General features: G+C 43.8%; 1 pseudogene; it reads left to right on the top strand.

The window, feature by feature from the left end:
* The window catches only part of LOC111963003 (galactocerebrosidase-like), a 133467-nt pseudogene extending 122587 nt beyond the window's left edge, over positions 1 to 10880 (top strand).
* The last annotated feature ends 6743 nt before the right edge of the window (positions 10881 to 17623 follow it).

The raw sequence follows: 17623 nt of genomic DNA, 5'->3' as shown, positions 1-17623 counted from the left end.
AAGCCATGGAGGGATGTCTTTTTCACACACATACAGAGGACACACACACCATGAGCCGAGGCCTTAATTCGGTGGGGAAATGTCCCCCAGTAAACCTCAGCCTCATCGGCATTCAGAAAGAAAATGTGTTTTGTTGCTTAGGAACAGTTTGCCTTGCGTCTCTGCAGGTGGTCTCCTTGTGAATATCATTATGTGCCCCTCAATTCGGGAGGATGACACATTTTTCATTTCTGCCAATATTTCTGGTCTGCTCCAGTCAATCTCAGGAGGCCTGGAAAATGCTTTCATTGATTAAAGAGGGAGCTAGGCAGTCAAAGTCTGTGAGAGACATGTCACCTACCTGTATATTAATGTCTAATTTATCGACATTATATTTCTGGGGGGACAGCTTCAAGCTTACAGTCAATATTGTTATGTTTGCTTTATGGGGACAACTGAAAAGACAGTGTCATTTAAGTGCCAAAACATCCCAAGTCATGTCCTCAGAGCATGTGCAGATCAGCTGGCTTGAGTGTTTACAAACATGTTCATTCTCGCTATATTCCAGTCTGTTGCCCACCATTGTTGCCCACCATTGTTCCTGTGCCCAAGAAAGCGAAGATAACTCAACTAAATGACCATCTCCCGGTTGTACTTCTGTCATCATGAAGGGCTTTGAGAGGCTAGTTATGGACCATATCACCTCCACCTTACCTGACACCCTAGACCCAGTTCAATTTGCATGTCGCACGAACAGATCCACGGGCGACAATCGCCATTGCACTGTACACTGTCCTATCCCACCTGGACAAGAGAAATATCTATGTAAGAATCCTGTTCGTCGACAACAGCTCAGCCTTCGAACCCAATGTGCCCTCTAAGCTCATCACTAAGCTCAGGGCCCTCCAAGCTCATCACTAAGCTCAGGGCCCTCCAAGCTCATCACTAAGCTCAGGGCCCTCCAAGCTCATCACTAAGCTCAGGGCCCTCCAAGCTCATCACTAAGCTCAGGGCCCTGGGTCTGAACCCCTCCCTGTGCAACTGGATCCTGGAATTCCCACAAGGGCCGACCCCAAGTGGTGAAGGTGAACAACACCTCCGCCGATCCTCAACACAGGGGCCCACGGGTGCATGCATAGCCCACTCCTGTACTCCCTGTTCACCCATGACTGTATGGCCATGCACGTCTCAAAGTCAATCATCAAGTTTGCTGACGACACAACAGTGGTTGGCCTGATTACCAACAACCAGTGGCGATTTTAGCATGTAAATCGTGGTGGGGCAAAATCAAAAAAAGTGTTTTAGATGCATGCCAGCAAAGTCACTAAACAATACATTAATTGCACTATACCGGCCTACATAAAGCTGTCCCAACAGCAGAGCTTTCTTTTTAGCACCAAGGAGTGAATCCTTACCACCACTACACCTGGTTATCAGCGGAGCCTTGTCTGGCAGCGAAACAGTTCATTCAGCCTCATTTACTACATTTGAAAAAAAAACATAGCTGCTATGGCTGACTTGTATAAACAAATGCGGTTTCTACCATCAATTGAGATGTACAAACTATGGCATAAGGGATCAATGAGCAGATAAGAAGCAATCCGTAATTTTGATTAAGACGTTAATGAGAGAGCTAAGACGGACGTAGTCAAAATAACTATTTGTTCAGCACTTTTGAAATGTACAGCGACAGAATTCAGAACATGGGCCGTTCTTACAGTATTCTCCCTGTACACCAAGTCAGAACCGTATGATAAATAAAGGGTGTCACGCTCTTGGAAATGAGCGGACCAAGGCGCAGCGTGAGTATAGTTCCACATATTTATTTAAGTGAAACTAACAAAACAAAATAACTAAACTTACAAAGACCATGAGGACGTAGTGCCCAAACACACTAACAAACAATCAATATCCCACAAAACACAGGTGGGGAAATAGCTACCTAAATATGATCCCCAATCAGAGGCAACGATAAACAGCTGCCTCTAATTGGGAACCACATTAGCACCAACATAGAAATAGATATACTAGATCACCTCCTAGTCACGCCATGATCCTACTACACCATAGAGAACCAAGGGCTCTCTATGGTCAGGGCGTGACAAAGGGGGCATATAAGCAGACAATGAAAGCTCTTACAATATTCAATGATGACATTTCTCTAAGACAGGCTATAGGCTACATGTGCACCACCAAGTCAGAATAGTAGGCTTCTGAGGAGGAAAGTTCTGAGGAGGAAAGGGACCAAATTATTAGGGTGAGGCACATGGGCTACTAACTACTTACTACAGAACATACACTTAGTATTACTTTCTTAGCTACAGTATACATATCTCCCTGGCATATTACATAATTTATGCAGCAGCATACAATACATTTTTGGACTCACCTTGTTGTGATGTTCTCACTTGAAGAGGAAGGTGGCGCGGCTGTCATTCTTGTGGGCAAATTTTGTCATCAAACTTTGTCATCAAAGTCTGGCATTCTCTGGTGCTTTGAAGACAATTGGGAACTCTAAAAAAAAACAAGGTTGAATCATGACATCAGTGATCTTCAGGTCGGAGAACTAGAAAGAGTCCCGAGTTCCTGACTTGGAATTTCGAGTTGGATGACCGTTCAAAATGTTTTTTCCACAGTCAGAGCTCGTTTTTTTCCTGGTTCACAGTTGTTTTTAACACAGCAGAAATCATGCTGGATTGACAGCATGGCCACTGTATTCAACCTTTTTTTGTGTTGCATGGGAATGTTTATCCTTTTAAACGTAGAAAAGAGACCCTTAAACCCAGACTTGGACCACACACCATCTCCACTGAATAGCAGGCTTGTGATTGCTTTGCAGTTAGCCACTGATTCCTTCCAAACCACTCATTGTTGAATTTGCGAGCACAGAATACCAGGCTGAAACACCTGCATTTTGGAGCTGCCTTACTCAAGAAAGCAAAAAAGAGACCATGTTGGAACCATACACCCTCCACCACTACTAACTCATTTTATTTTATTTTTACATTGTTTACCAACTGATATGTGACACATATAAATTCAAAAATAACATGCGAAACAGGCAACCAAAATATATATTTTTTTAGCTAAGCAGGTGGGGCTCAAAACAGGTGGGGCTCAAAACAGGTGGGGCTCTGCCTCACCTGCAATGAATGACGGGTCACCACTGCCAACAACAATGAAACAACCTACAGGGAGAAGGTGGATAACCTCTCCCTCAACGTCAACAAAATGAAGGAGTTTATTGTGGTCTTCAGGAGACAGCATAGAGAACACGCCCCATCCACATCGACGTGGCTGCAGTGGAGAGGGTCAAAAGCTCTCCACTGTGCACATCACTGAGGATCTGAAATGGTCCCTTCACACAAACAGCGTGGTGAAGAAGTCTCAACAGCGCATCTTCAACCTCAGGAGTCTGAAGAAATTCAACTTGGCCCCTAAGACCCTTATGAACTTCTACAGATGCGCCATTAAGAGCATATTTTCAAGCTGTATCACTGCCTGGTAATGCAAATGGAGAGCCCTGCGGTTGCGGAAGAAGCAGAGGTTGGTGCACATCACCGGGGGCACACTGCCTGCCCTTCAGGACATCTACAGCACCCGGAGTCACAGGAAGGCCAAGAAGATCATCAAGATCTACACCCACCCGAGCCACACCCTGTTCCCCCCGATACAGGTGCATCAAAGCTGGGACCCAACATATTCAGTTGGCCATGCTGTTCTGATTTTTGTTGTCCTAGATGTCTTTTGTTTTTTTACATTGTTGTTTTCTTTTGTCTTTGTCTTTTTTCTCTTTTGTTCATTTTATTGGTTTTTGGTGCATTGGACGGGGACTGGAACGAATTAAATTGTTTCTCGTGGAGGGGTGGGGCTCTGGGGGGTCTCGATGGTTGAGGGGCAGCTCTCGGGAACTGTGGGGGGACCTTGGAGGCGTGCCTGGCGGTTGAAGTTGGCCGTGGCTGATTGGTCCTGGGCTCAGATCCTTGTTTTTGACCTTGTGGGAGATATGTCGACCTTGCCATTGAGGCAGGGAGTTTACCCTGGTTGCTTCTGTGGGTCGCTCTGGATTGGAGTCTGTTAGATGACTAACGTGATGTGAATGTTGAGCGGCTTCACTGCAAGTAGATTGTATGTTTTAAATATTCAATAAAAAAATCTGAGAAACAGCTTCAATCTCCAGGCCATCAGACTGTTAAACTTCTTCGGGATCGGTCTCCCGTCCACGGGAAGGTTGAGCTAACGTAGGCTAATCGCGAATAGCATGAGGTTGTAAGTAACAAGAACATTTCCCAGGACATAGACATATCTGAAAAAGCAGAAAGCTTAAATTCTTGTTAATCTAACTGCACTGTCCAATTTACAGTAGCTACAGTGAAAGAATACCATGCTATTGTTTGAGGAGAGTGCAACGTTTGAACATGAAATGTTATTAACTCTTGCAACTATAGGGGTGCTGTTCCCGCATTAGCATATTTGTGTCTCCAAATTAAACTGCCTCGTGCTAAATTCTTGATCGTACAATATGCATATTATTGTTATTATTGGATAGAAAACACCTTCTAGTTTCTATAGAAGTTGGAATTTGTCTCTGAGTGGTACAGAACAATTTCTACAGCACTTTTCATGACAGGTTCAGATTTCAGAAATTTTTACCTCTGATCTGGGTCTGTTTATAAGGCCACAGTGAATGCTATGAAGGAACCGACACTGCCTACGTCTTCCTCTGGGTGTCTGTACGTCATCACGTTTTCAATGAAGTCGATGGGACGTTCACAGCCATTATAAATGACAAAAATTACAGAGACCCCTCTTTCTCAACGTGCGCCTCAAGCGTGAAGGCCATCGGACCTGCCTCGTTCCAAATCGTTTTCTAACCAGCAATATTCTCCGGTCATGTTTTCAGTCGTATAGTTGTTAAAAACATCATAATGTAGTTAATTTGAGCCGTTTTATATCAATTTATATCCGTTTAGTGCGATTTGAGGAATTTCTTTGTTGTGCGTTCTGAAAGTTTGGACACACGTTTTAGGGAGTCGGTCGTTGGTGGTGGACATTTCGAAGGACAGAGGACATCTATCGACCAAAAGACGTTTAAACATAGAAAGGATACATTGCCCAAGAATATGATGGAAGAACAGCTCAAAGTAAGCAATATTTAATATGATAAACCGTGTTTCTGTCGAAATTTTTAAACGCATAATTCGCCATTTTGTTTGGTATAGCTTCACTTGCCAACCCTGTATTGAAAAGTAAGGATAATTTTAAAAATGTAAATCCGCGTTGCATAAAAACTAATTTGTCTTTCGATTGCTGTCAACCTGTATTTTTTAGTCAAGTATATGATTAGCTTTCAATTAAACTAGATCACTCTGATAGATGACGTCAGACATATTGAGGCTTGATTCCTAGTATTTTTATTGTGTAACCACGGTTTTGTATGGCTAAATATGCACCTTTTCGAACAAACTGTATATGTATATTGTAAAATGATGTTACAGGAGTGTCATCGGAAGAATTCTGAGAAGGTTAGTGAAAAAATTAATATTTTGCGGTGATTACGTTATAGCGCTCTTTGGCTGGAATCGATGCTCTGGTAACGTTTGTTCATGTGGTATGCAACTTATCGATTTATTGTGTTTCGCTGAAAAACGCTTAGAAATCTGAAATATGGTCTGAAATCACAAGAACTGGGTCTTTCCATTGCTATGCTTTGTCTATTTTTTGAATGTTTTATGATGAGTAAATTGGTCATACACGTTGCTCTATCTATAATTCTAGTCGATTTGTGATGGTGGGTGCAATTGTAAACTGTGATTTTACCTAAATATGCACTTTTTTCTAACAAAAACTATCCTATACCATGAATATGTTATCAGACTGTCATCTGAAGAGGTTTTTTCTTGTTATGGATATCAATATCTTAGTTGAGCCGAATTGGTGATAGCACCTGAAAGAGTAAGAAACTGATGAGTTGAAGAATATGTGTAGTGGTGTATTTTGCTAACGTGTTTAGCTAATAGATTTACATATTTTGTCTTCCCTGTAAAACATTTTAAAAATCTGAAATGGTGGCTTTATTCACAAGATGTGTATCTTTCATCTGGTGTCTTGGACTTGTGATTTAATGATATTTAGATGCTACTATCTACTTTTGAAGCTATGCTAGGTATGCTAATTAGTGTGTGGGGGGTGTGGGGGGTGCTCCCGGATCCGGGGTAGAGGCTCGTGAAAGGTTAATAAACAAATTAGGCACATTTTGGCATTCTTGATACATTTTGAACTGAAATGCAATGGCTCATTGTATCAGTCTAAAACTTTGCACATACACTGCTGCCCTCTAGTGGACAAACTCGAAATTGCAGCTGGGCTGGAATGATACATTATGGCCTTTCTCTTGCATTTCAAAGATGATGGTAAAAAGAAATGCAAAAGAACGGTTGGTTTTATATTTGTATTATCTTTTACCAAATCAATTGTGTTATATTCTCCTACATTCCTTTCACATTTCCACAAACTTCAAAGAGTCTCCTTTCAAATGAACCAAAAATATGCATATCCTTGCTTCAGGGCCTGAGTTACAGGCAGTTAGATTTGGGTATGTCATTTTTGGTGAAAATTTTTAAAAGGGGCGGATCCTTAAGAGGTAAACAGTCACCACCAGCCTTAGTCACTGACCTAGCCGGCTACCACCCGGTACTCTACCCTGTACCTTAGAAACTGCTGCCCTATGGTAGTACACAGTGTTTTCCACTAGCGCCGGCTATAAGCTATACAGCCAATTACAGAGTCCTTTCTAGCCGGGTACTTTTTCCAATTAAATTAAAAAGGCTACTTTTCAATTCGCTAAGTCAGAAAATTTGAATTTGCTAAATCGGAAAAGCATGAATTTGCACGTGCCATAAAATATGAGTGAATTCGCAGTTCCCATATAATGCGGTTACGATGAGTCGAAATCCACTTAGCCTACTTTTTTTTCTGGTATATTCATTTATTTTCTTTCACGTGCAAGGTGCGCCAGTAACTTTTCAGCACATTTTTGCATTCCAGTTCTACATTTAGCTGCTCTGTTATAGTCTACCATTGAAAACCATTGAAGACTACATTCATAAAATTCAGTCTACTCACCGAGCTTATTTATTTTAGGGAAGGTGATTTACAAAAGTAAACGTTCAGTAGTGAACATACCACCAATTTTCTGGCTACTATTGACAGTCTGCAAAAACAAAGCTACAAAAACACACCTATTATTCATCTTGGCTAGCCGTACTGTAGCCATGTCGATATCTTTTGGAACATTTGTCTTAATGGAATTGTCTGCATCATTTCCAATCCCCAATCATTTTTGGGGTAAATATATACAGTACCAATCAAAAGTTTGGACACACCTACTCATTCAATTTTATTTATTTTTACTATTTTCTACATTGTAGATTAATAGTGAAGACATCAAAGCTATGATATAGCACATGTGGAATCATGTAGTTACCAAAGAAGTGGCAAACAAATCAAAATATATTTTATATTTTATCTTCATTAAAGTAGCCACCCTTTGCCTTGATGATAGCTTTGCACACTCTTGGCATTCTCTCAACCCTCTTCACCTGGAATGCTTTTCCAACAGTCTTGAAGGAGTTCCCAAATATGCTGAACTTGTTGGCTGCTTTTCATTCACTAACTCATCCCAAACCATGTCAATTAGGTTGAGGTCGGGTGATTGTGGAGGCCAGTTCATCTGGCCTCTCTTTCTTGGTCAAATAGCCCTTACACAGCCTGGAGGTGTGTTGGGTCGTTGTTCTGTTGAAAAACAAATGATAGTAACACTAAGCGCAAACCAGATGAGATGGCGTATCACTGCAGAATGCTGTGGGAGCCATGCTGGTTAAGTGTGCCTTGAATTCTAAACAAATCACAGACAGTGTCACCAGATAAGCACCCCCACACCATCACACCTCCTCCTCCATGCTTTATAGTGGGAACCACACATGCAGAGATCATCCTTTCACCTACTCTGCTTCTCACAAAGACACAGTGGTTGGAACCAAAAATCTCACATTTGGACTCATCAGACCAAAGGACAGAATTCCACGGGTCTAATGTCCATTGCTTGTGTTTCTTGGCCCAAGCAAGTCTCTTCTTCTTGCGTGCTGACCAGACCGCATGCACACATGCGTCCGTGTGCGCCATCCCGTGCAAGTTGATTTTGTCCACCCATACCAGACGCACCAAACTCTGTACCATATTAATTTGGGGACCAGTCGAAAAAGCATTAAACATTTATGGCAATTTAGCTAGCTTGCTTGCTGTTGCTAGCTCATTTGTCCTGGGATATAAACATTGGGTTGTTATTTTACCTGAAATGCACAAAGTCCTCTACTCCGACAATTAAAAAATAGCACTTCCGGGTTGGAGCGAGTGGTCGCATTTCGTCTCTCCCGCATTTCGCTCCGCAGGTAGTATTACCAAACAACGGTTTGACTTGTCTGATCTTAGCTAGCTACATAGCCGTCTTTGTATCAAAGATAATTGTGTAGTTTAGAGTAATTACCGAGGTTAGCTAGTCAGCTATTTTCGTCCTAGTCAACACTGCTAGCTAGCCAGCAGCTTGAGCTAGCCAACTCTACCGTCTACCGAATAGCAGCACTGTTGGAGCGAGTGGTCGCATTTCGCATTACATTTCATTAAGTACAACGGTTTGACTTGTCTGATCTTAGCTAGCTACATAGCCGTCTTTGTATCAAAGATAATTGTGTAGTTTAGAGTAATTATCGTAATTACCGAGGTTAGCTAGTCAGCTATTTCGTCTATACACTGCTAGCTGCAACGTCTACGTCTACCGAATAGCAGCACTGTTGGAGCGAGTGGTCGCATTTCGCATTTCGCTCCGCAGGTAGTATTACATTTCATTACAGTACAACGGTTTGACTTGTCTGATCTTAGCTAGCTACATAGCGTCTTTGTATCAAAGATAATTGTGTAGTTAGAGTAATTATCGTATTTACCGAGGTTAGCTAGTCAGCTATTTTCGTCCTAGTCAACACTGCTAGCCAGCAGCTAGCAGCTAGCAACGTCTACGTCTACCGAATAGCAGCACTGTAGAAACTATTACATTAGTTTCTACATTAAAACGGAACGACTTGATTAGTGTAGTGTTAGCTAGCTACATAGTTGTCTTTGCTGTCTTTGTATCAAGATAATTGTGTAGTTTAGAGTAATTGTCAAGGTTACCTAGCCAGCTACCGAGGCTACCTAGCCAGCTAACTTTCAAACTAAGTCAACACGCAGCCTTGCTAGCTAGCTACTCCCAGCCAGCAGCACTGTATTTTTTAGTCAATAAGATTTTTTTGCAACGTAAGCTTATACTTTTCTGAACATTCGAGACGTGTGTCCACTTGTCATTCCAATTCCTTTGTTATGCGGTAGCCTCTTTGTGTGTCAACTATGTGTCTGTCTATCCTCTTCTCTCTCTCTGCACAAATACACGCTTCACACGCGTGGCCGCGCACTCTAACTGGTGGTCCAGCGCGCCGACCACGTGGAGTTCAGGTCTCCGGCAGCTTGGAACTGCGATCTGCGGCCACAAGGCAGAGTTCATCTCAGCCTATGTTCCTCCAGTCTCGACTTCTTGGCACTGACGGAAACATGGATTACCAGATAAACACTGTCCTCTCTGCTCTCTCCTGTCTGCCGGTGTTCTTCACACACCCGAGAGCTTCTGGTCAGGGGGTGGTGGCTGGGATCCTCATCTCTCCAAGTGGACATTCTCTTCTCTCTCCCTGACCATCTGTCTATGCTCTTTGATTCCATGCTGTCCAGTTACCAGCCTTTCAAGCTTAACATCCTTATCATTTATCGGCCAGGTTCCCTTGGAGAGTTATCAATGAGCTTGACGCTTGATAAGTTCCTTTCCTGAGGATGGCACCTCTCACAGTTCTGGGTGACTTTAAACTCCACCGTCTACCTTTGACATTCTCTCTGTCCTTCTTTCGCACTCCTCTCCTCTTTTGACTCACCTCTCACCTTCCCCCCTACATCACATGGCAGGCAATACGCTTGACCTCATCTTTACTAGATGCTGTTCTTCCATAATCTCATTGCAATCCCTCCAAGTCTCCGCCACTACCTTGTATCCTTTTCCCTCTCGTCTCATCAACACTTCCACACTGCCTACTCGGATGGTACGCGCCGTCCCAACGTTCGTCTCTCTCCCGCTACTCTCTTCCTTTCCATCCTATCATCTTTCCTCTGCTACAACTTCTCCACTATTCCTGATTCTGCTCTCAACCCTCTCTCCTCCTTTCTGCATCCTTAACTCTCTATGTCCCTATCCTCCAGGCCGGCTCGGTCTCCTCCCTGCTCCGTGGCTCGACGACTCATTGCGAGCTCACAGAAAGGGGCTCCGGCAGCCGAGCGGAAATGGGGAATACTCGCCTCCCGCGGACCTGGCATCCTTTCACTCCTTCTCACATTCTCTTTCTGTTCTGCTGCTAAGCACTTTTACCATCTAAGATCCAAGCATCTGCTCTAACCCTAGGAAGCTCTTTGCCACCTTCTCCTCCCTCCTGAATCCTCCTCCCTCCCCTCTCCTCCTCTCTGCGGATGACTTCGTCAACCATTTTGAAAAGAGGTCGAGCGAATCCGATCCTCGTTTGCTAAGTCAAACGACACAGCTGGTTCTGCTCACATGCCTACTGTGCTTTGACTCTTTTCTCCCTCTCTTCCAGATGAAATCTCGCGTCTTGTGAGGCCGGCGCAACAACCTGCTCGCTTGACGCTATCCCTCCTTCTTCTCCAGGCCATTTCCGGAGACCTTCTCCTTACTGCACTCGTATCAACTCATCCTTGACCGCTGGCTACGTCTTCGCTTCAAGAAGCGAGAGTTGACCCTGCTGAAAAAAACCTAACTCGATCCTCCGATGTCAACAACTACAAGACCAGTATCCTTCTTTCTTTTTCTCTCCAAAACTCTTGAACGTGCCGTCCTTGGCAGCTCTCCTGCTATCTCTCTCAGAATGACTTTCTTGATCAAATCAGTCAGGTTTCAAGACTAGTCATTCAACTGAGACTGCTCTCTTCTGTGTCAGGAGGCGCTCCGCACTGCTAAAGCTAACTCTCCTCTCTCTGCTCTCATCCTTCTAGCCCTATCGGCTGCCTTTGATACAGTACCATCAGATCCTCCTCTCCACCCTCTCCGAGTTGGGATCTCGGCGCGGCCCACGCTTGGATTCCGTCCTACTGACAGGTCGCTCCTACCAGTGTGGCGTGGCGAGAATCTGTCTCCGCACAAGTGCTCTCACACTGGTGTCCCAGGGCTCTTTTCTAGGCCTCTCCTATTCCTCGCTATACACAAGTCACTTGGCTCTGTCATATCCCACATGGTCTCTCCTATCATTGCTATGCAGAGACACACACATTAATCTTCTCCTTTCCCTTCTGATAACAGGGGTGAATCAATCTTCTGCATGTTGTGGCAGACATATCGTGTGGATGACGGATCAACCTCAAGCTGAACCTCGCAAACGGAGCTGCTCTTCTCCGGGGAAGGACTGCCGTTCCATGATTCGCCATCAACGGTTGGACAACTACCTTGTGTCTCCTCCAGAGTGATAGAGACTTGGCGTGATCCTGGACAACACGCTGTCGTTTCTCAACTAACATAAGGCGGTGACCCGTTCCTGTAGGTTCATGCTCTACAACATTCGCAGAGTACGACCCTGCTCACACAGGAAGCGGCGCAGGTCCTAAATCCAGGCACTTGTCATTCCCGTCTGGACTACTGAACTCGCTGTTGGCTGGGCTCCCTGCCTGTGCCATTAAACTACACAACTCATCAGACGCCGCAGCCGTCTGGTGTTCAACCTTCCCAAGTTCACTCACGTCACCCGCTCCTCCGCTCTCTCCCCACTGGCTTCCAGTTGAAGCTCGCATCCGCTACAAGACATGGTGCTTGCTACGGAGCTGTGGAGGAACGGCACCTCCGTATTCAGGCTCTGATCAGGCCCACACCAAACAAGGGCACTGGTTCATCCACTCTCTGGCCTGCTCGCTCCCTACTCTGAGGAAGTAAAGCTCCCGCTCAGCCAGTCAAAACTGTTGCTGCTCTGGCCCAATGGTGGAACAAACTCCCCCACGACGCCAGGTACGCGGAGTCAATCACCACCTTCCGGAAACACCTGAAACACCACCTCTTTAAGGATACCTAGGATAGGATAAAGTATCCTTCTAACCCCCCCCCTACCCCTTAAAAGAGTTAGATGCACTATTGTAAAGTGGTTGTTCCACTGGATATCATAAGGTGAATGCACCAACTTGTAAGTCGCTCTGGATAAGAGCGTCTGCTAAATGACTTAAATGTAAATGTAAATGTAAATTAATCCACAGATAAAACGGTAAACCGAATTCGTTTCTAGTCATCTCTCCTCCTTTCTTCAGGCCTCTTTTTCTTATTTTGGACTTTATATGGCGTTTGGCAACCAACTTCAGGTGCATTACCACTACCGACTGGAGTGTGGACCTTAGTTCATCTTTCAATCACCCACATGGATGTATGCTCCTAAAATCCAATGAGGAGATGGCATGTGGGTATATGCACCTAAAAACCAATGAGGAGATGGGAGAAGCCGGACTTGCAGTGCATTGAGCGTCACAAATAGAACAAATCTATTTTAGCGTCTGGCCATGGAGACGCTCGCTGACGTGCACGGGCTGTGTGGGTGCAATGATTGAATAACATGTATGTGTACTTTTATTTTGCAACATGAGCAGTGTGTTCAGCATATTATTGGTGTCCTTTAGTAGTGGTTTCTTCGCAGCAATTTGACCGTGAATGCCTGATTCACACTCCTCTGAACAGTTGATGTTGAGATATGTCTGCTACTTGAACTCTGTGAAGTATTTATTTGGGATGCAATTTCTGAGGCTGGTAACTCTAATGAATTTATCCTCTGCAGCAGAAGTAACTCTGGGTCTTCCTTTCCTGTGGCGGTCCTCATGGGAGACAGTTTCATCATTGTGCTTGGTGGTTTTTGCGACTGCACTTGAAGAAACTTTAAAAGTTCTTGAAATTTTCTAGATTGACCCACCTTCATGTCTTGAAGTAATGATGGACTGTTGTTTCTCTTTGCTTATTTGAGCTGTTCTTGCCATAATATACACTTGGTCTTTTACCAAATAGGGCTATCTTCTGTATACCCCCCTACCTTGTCACAACACAACTGATTGGCTCAAACTCATTAAGAAGGAAAGAAATCCCAAAGATGAACTTTTAACAAGGCACACTTGTTAATTGAAATGCATTCCAGGTGACTACCTCATGAAGCTGGTTGAGAGAATGCCAAGAGAGAGCAGTGCTGTCATCAAGCAAAGAGTGGCTAATTCGATTTGTTTAACACTTTTTGTCACGTTCTGACCTTTATTTCCTTTGTTTTGTCTTTATTTAGTATGGTCAGGGCGTGAGTTGGGGTGGGCAGTCTATGTTTGTATTTCTATGTTTTCCTATTTCTGTGTTTGGCCTGATATGGTTCTCAATCAGAGGCAGGTGTTTTGTGTTGTCTCTGATTGGGAACCATATTTAGGTAGCCTGTTTTGTGTTGGGTTTGTGGGTGGTTGTCTTCAGTCTTCGTGTGTCTGCACCAGACAGAACTGTTTCGGTTTTTCACATTTGTTGTTTTTTGTCTTTTGAGTGTTCACTTTTATTAAACAAAATGGACAATTACCACGCTGCACATTGGTCCTCCGATCCTTCTAACTTCTCCTCCTCAGACGAGGAGGAAGACGAAAGCCGTTACACTTTTTTGGTTACTGTATGATTCCACATGTTATATCATAGTTTTGATGTCTTAACTATTATTCTACAATGTAGAAAATAGTAAAAATAAAGAAAAACCCTGCAATGAGTAGGTGTGTCCAAACTTTTGACTTGTACTGTATAAAAAATCTGCTCCTCCCTCAACGGGGATCGAACAACTGGGCTCGGCATTCCTCTCACTCTGGGCTCTGGTCCACCACCTAAAAGGGGCAATGTACTATTTTCAAATCTTCTCAAAATGACATACTTTAGAAACAAAAAATGAATGCAATTAATACAATGCAATTCTGAAGAATAGAGTAATGACTTGCTAGATTATATTCCACAGATTTTTATTACATATCATAACAACAAAATGTAGCCTTTTAATAATAGCTGACTATAGAGAGAAATCATGCCAACCTATAGGCCCTGCATGAACCCAATGCATTTAAGAAGTACACCATCTCAGCCAGTAGACATTTTGGCAAAGTGGCAGCCTATAAGCTATTTACTGTGCTTTGATTGACTAAGAGCAAGCTTGACTAATTTATAAAAATGTATAAAAGGTGTCAAACTGACTGAATAAAGTCACTGTACACATAGTCATTAAACACTGGTCACTTTAATAATGTTTACATGCTGTTTTACCCACTTCATATGTATATACTGTATTCTAGTCATGGCTCATTCTAAATAACTACACACATTTTCTATTCATATACTGTTCATACTGTCTTTACACACCATTATATTTGTATATACACTGCTCAAAAAAATAAAGGGAACATTTAAAAAACACAATGTAACTCCAAGTCAATCACACTTCTGTGAAATCAAACTGTCCACTTAGGAAGCAACACTGATTGAKAATAAATTTCACATGCTGTTGTGCAAATGGAATAGACAAAAGGTGGAAATTATAGGCAATTAGCAAGACACCCCCAAAAAAGGAGTGATTCTGCAGGTGGTGACCAACAGACCACTTCTCAGTTCCTATGCTTCGTGGCTGATGTTTTGGTCACTTTTGAATGCTGGCGGTGCTCTCACTTCAGTGGTAGCATGAGACGGAGTCTAACAACCCACACAAGTGGCTCAGGTAGTGCAGTTCATCCAGGATGGCACATCCAATAGGCGAGCTGTGGCAAAAAAGGTTTGGCTGTGTTAGTCAGGTCATGTCCAGAGCATGGAGGCGCTACCGAGAGCAGGCCAGCTAGGCACATACATCAGGAGATGTGGAGGAGGCCGTAGGAGGGCAACAACCCAGCAGCAGACAGGAACCGCTACCTCAGCCTTTGAGCAGGAGGAGCACTGGCAAAATGCACCTCTCAGCAGGCCACCAAATGTGCTATGTGTCCAGCACACCTGGGTCTCAACGTGGTCTGAGGATCTTCAAATCCTCGGTAACCTAATGGCAGTCAGGCTTCACACTTTCGTGTGCGGCAGCACCATGGAGACCAGGCTGCCGCGAGCCCACAAAGAAAATGCCACACGCCCACACAGTACTGAACCCATCTCGCCAAACCCGGTTCCATGCTGGAGGATGTTGCAGGCAGACAGAACGTTGCATCCACAGCTTGCTTCTCTCCACGTGCGTCTCCAGACTCTGTCACGGACGTGAGTCGGTCACATGTGCCTCATGTGCTCAGTGTGAAACCTGCTTTCTCATCCTGTGACCGTCCCTCTCGTCAGAGCAACAGGGCGCAAGTGGCGAATTTGCCAATCCGTGGTCTACTTTCTCTGGCCCATGCCAACGTCCTGCAGCTGGACAAGGCCAAGCCGGGTTTGGGTCATGTTGAGGCAGGGCTGTAAGCCACCAACCGCCACACCCTCGTGGACGTCGGGGCGCCGTCATAACCAACCACTCGATTTGGCGGAGTTTGCTTTCTGGACCGTGTTTGGTAAGAGCAAGATCAGCCAGTGCGCACATGTTGTTGGGCCTGCCTGGAGGTCCATTGCTTCTGCAGGGCTGCGCTTGCAGCGCAAGTGCACCACTCGCTTGGCACAGCCGGAGAGTGCGGAGGTAGCGGTCACTAGGCTCGAGGTCTGGGGTTGTAGCCCTCTACGGCCTCTACCACGTCTCCTGAGTGGTACTGGCCCTGGTATCATCCTGGGTAGCCGCCTTGCCCCCTCATTTTGCTCTGGACACTACGCTGACAGCACACCACAGCAAACTTTCTGCACACGCTCGCTTGAATGTGCCATCCGTGGATGAAACTGCACTCACCTGAAGCCACTGTGTGTGGGTTGCTCTACGAACTCCACCGACCCTCAATGCACCACTAGAGTGAAGAGCACTGCCCAGCATTCACATAAGTGCCCAAAACATCAGCCAGAAGCATAGAACTGAGAAGTGGTCTGTGGTCACCCCTGACCTGGCTAGAATCCATCGTCCTAATATATCATTGTGGGGTGAGCTCCACAATTGCATAAATTGCCCTAATAATTTCTCCACTTGTGTAGGAGCAAGTTCTAGTTCCTATTTCGCAGACACACAGTCACTGTTAACAGATAATATTATATGGTCCAGCAAACCATCCCGGATGAGTGTTAGCTCTTCCTAAATGAAAGTGATTCTAAGCGGATATGAGTCCATCCACAGAGAAGTGTGATTGACTTGGAGTTACATTGTGTTGTTTAAGTGTTCCCTTTATTTTTTTGAGCAGTGTATTAATATTCCTGTCTCTGACATTGCTTGTTCTGATATTTCTTAATTTCTTAATTTTTCTCTATTATGTGTGTTTTATTGAATTGTATTTTCTTTGCTAGGTTTTACTGCACTGAGGCAGAAACACAAGCATTTCACTGAACCTGCGATAACATCTGCAAAACTGTGAAGGCGACCAATAAACTTTGATTTGAACACAGCTATACTGTTTCACATTGTTTTTATTCTTAGCTTTGTCTGTTGTCATTTTGTCTTTTAGGTGAGTTTATAAATGAACCTCCCTCTCCAAAGAATTGACACCTGAACATTTACAGCATTTCCTACCCTCAAATGCACACTCTCTCACTATCCTGTGAAAACATGCTTGACTTTACATTTTCTTCAGGTGCTACAGTATATTTATCCTCTTAAATGTAATGGCAAAATGTAGATTTCCACCTAAATAGACATATCCAGAAGTAACTGCTATTCATATGTAATTACATGATTCTGACATGCAAAAACATGGTATATTTGGAAAGAAGACATCTGGGAGATTATGATGAAATGAAGGAGTTACATAGTTCAGAATATACAAGATCAAGCACACACCAAATAACCGTTTTTAATTTTTTTAATTTTGAAAGTCATCTTTCATTGATAAGCTATAATTGAATTATTGATGACTAGAGCTGGAAACACATCAGATGGCTTTCACAACATGTGAACAATATCAGAAATAAATGGGATTGATAGACTTAACAACGAGAAATGGGCAACGTTTTTAGTAAGTGGTGTCAGGTGTGGTCAGGGGACATTTCCAAGTGTCCCTAAAACTCTCCAAAGTGGCATATGTCTGTAAATGACATAATTCCAGTGCTATTACATATTTGAAATTCCTAAATGCTAGTTGTTCAGTATAAAAACACAATTTCTACCATATCAACCTCACTCAAACATTGTGGTGGTGTTATGGGGTATCCAGGGTACATGCAAGTGTTCTTTCAACCTCTCCAAAGTGTCCGAAGGTGGTAATTGCGCTGTTTTTGCACACTAGATGTGCCTAAACGTTATTGTTCACAAAAAAAAAAATATTTCTACAACACCAACCTCTCTGAAACATTGTGCTGGTGTTGGGGGACATACAGGGGATATGGATGTCTACAGTGTACATTGTGCTGGTGTTGGGGGACATACAGGGGATATGGATGTCT

The sequence above is a fragment of the Salvelinus sp. IW2-2015 genome, linkage group LG4q.2 (assembly GCF_002910315.2).
Source record: "Salvelinus sp. IW2-2015 linkage group LG4q.2, ASM291031v2, whole genome shotgun sequence".
NCBI lineage: Eukaryota > Metazoa > Chordata > Actinopteri > Salmoniformes > Salmonidae > Salvelinus > Salvelinus sp. IW2-2015.
The sequence above is the reverse complement of the archived record's forward strand: the minus strand, read 5'-3'. Positions and strand labels throughout refer to the sequence as shown.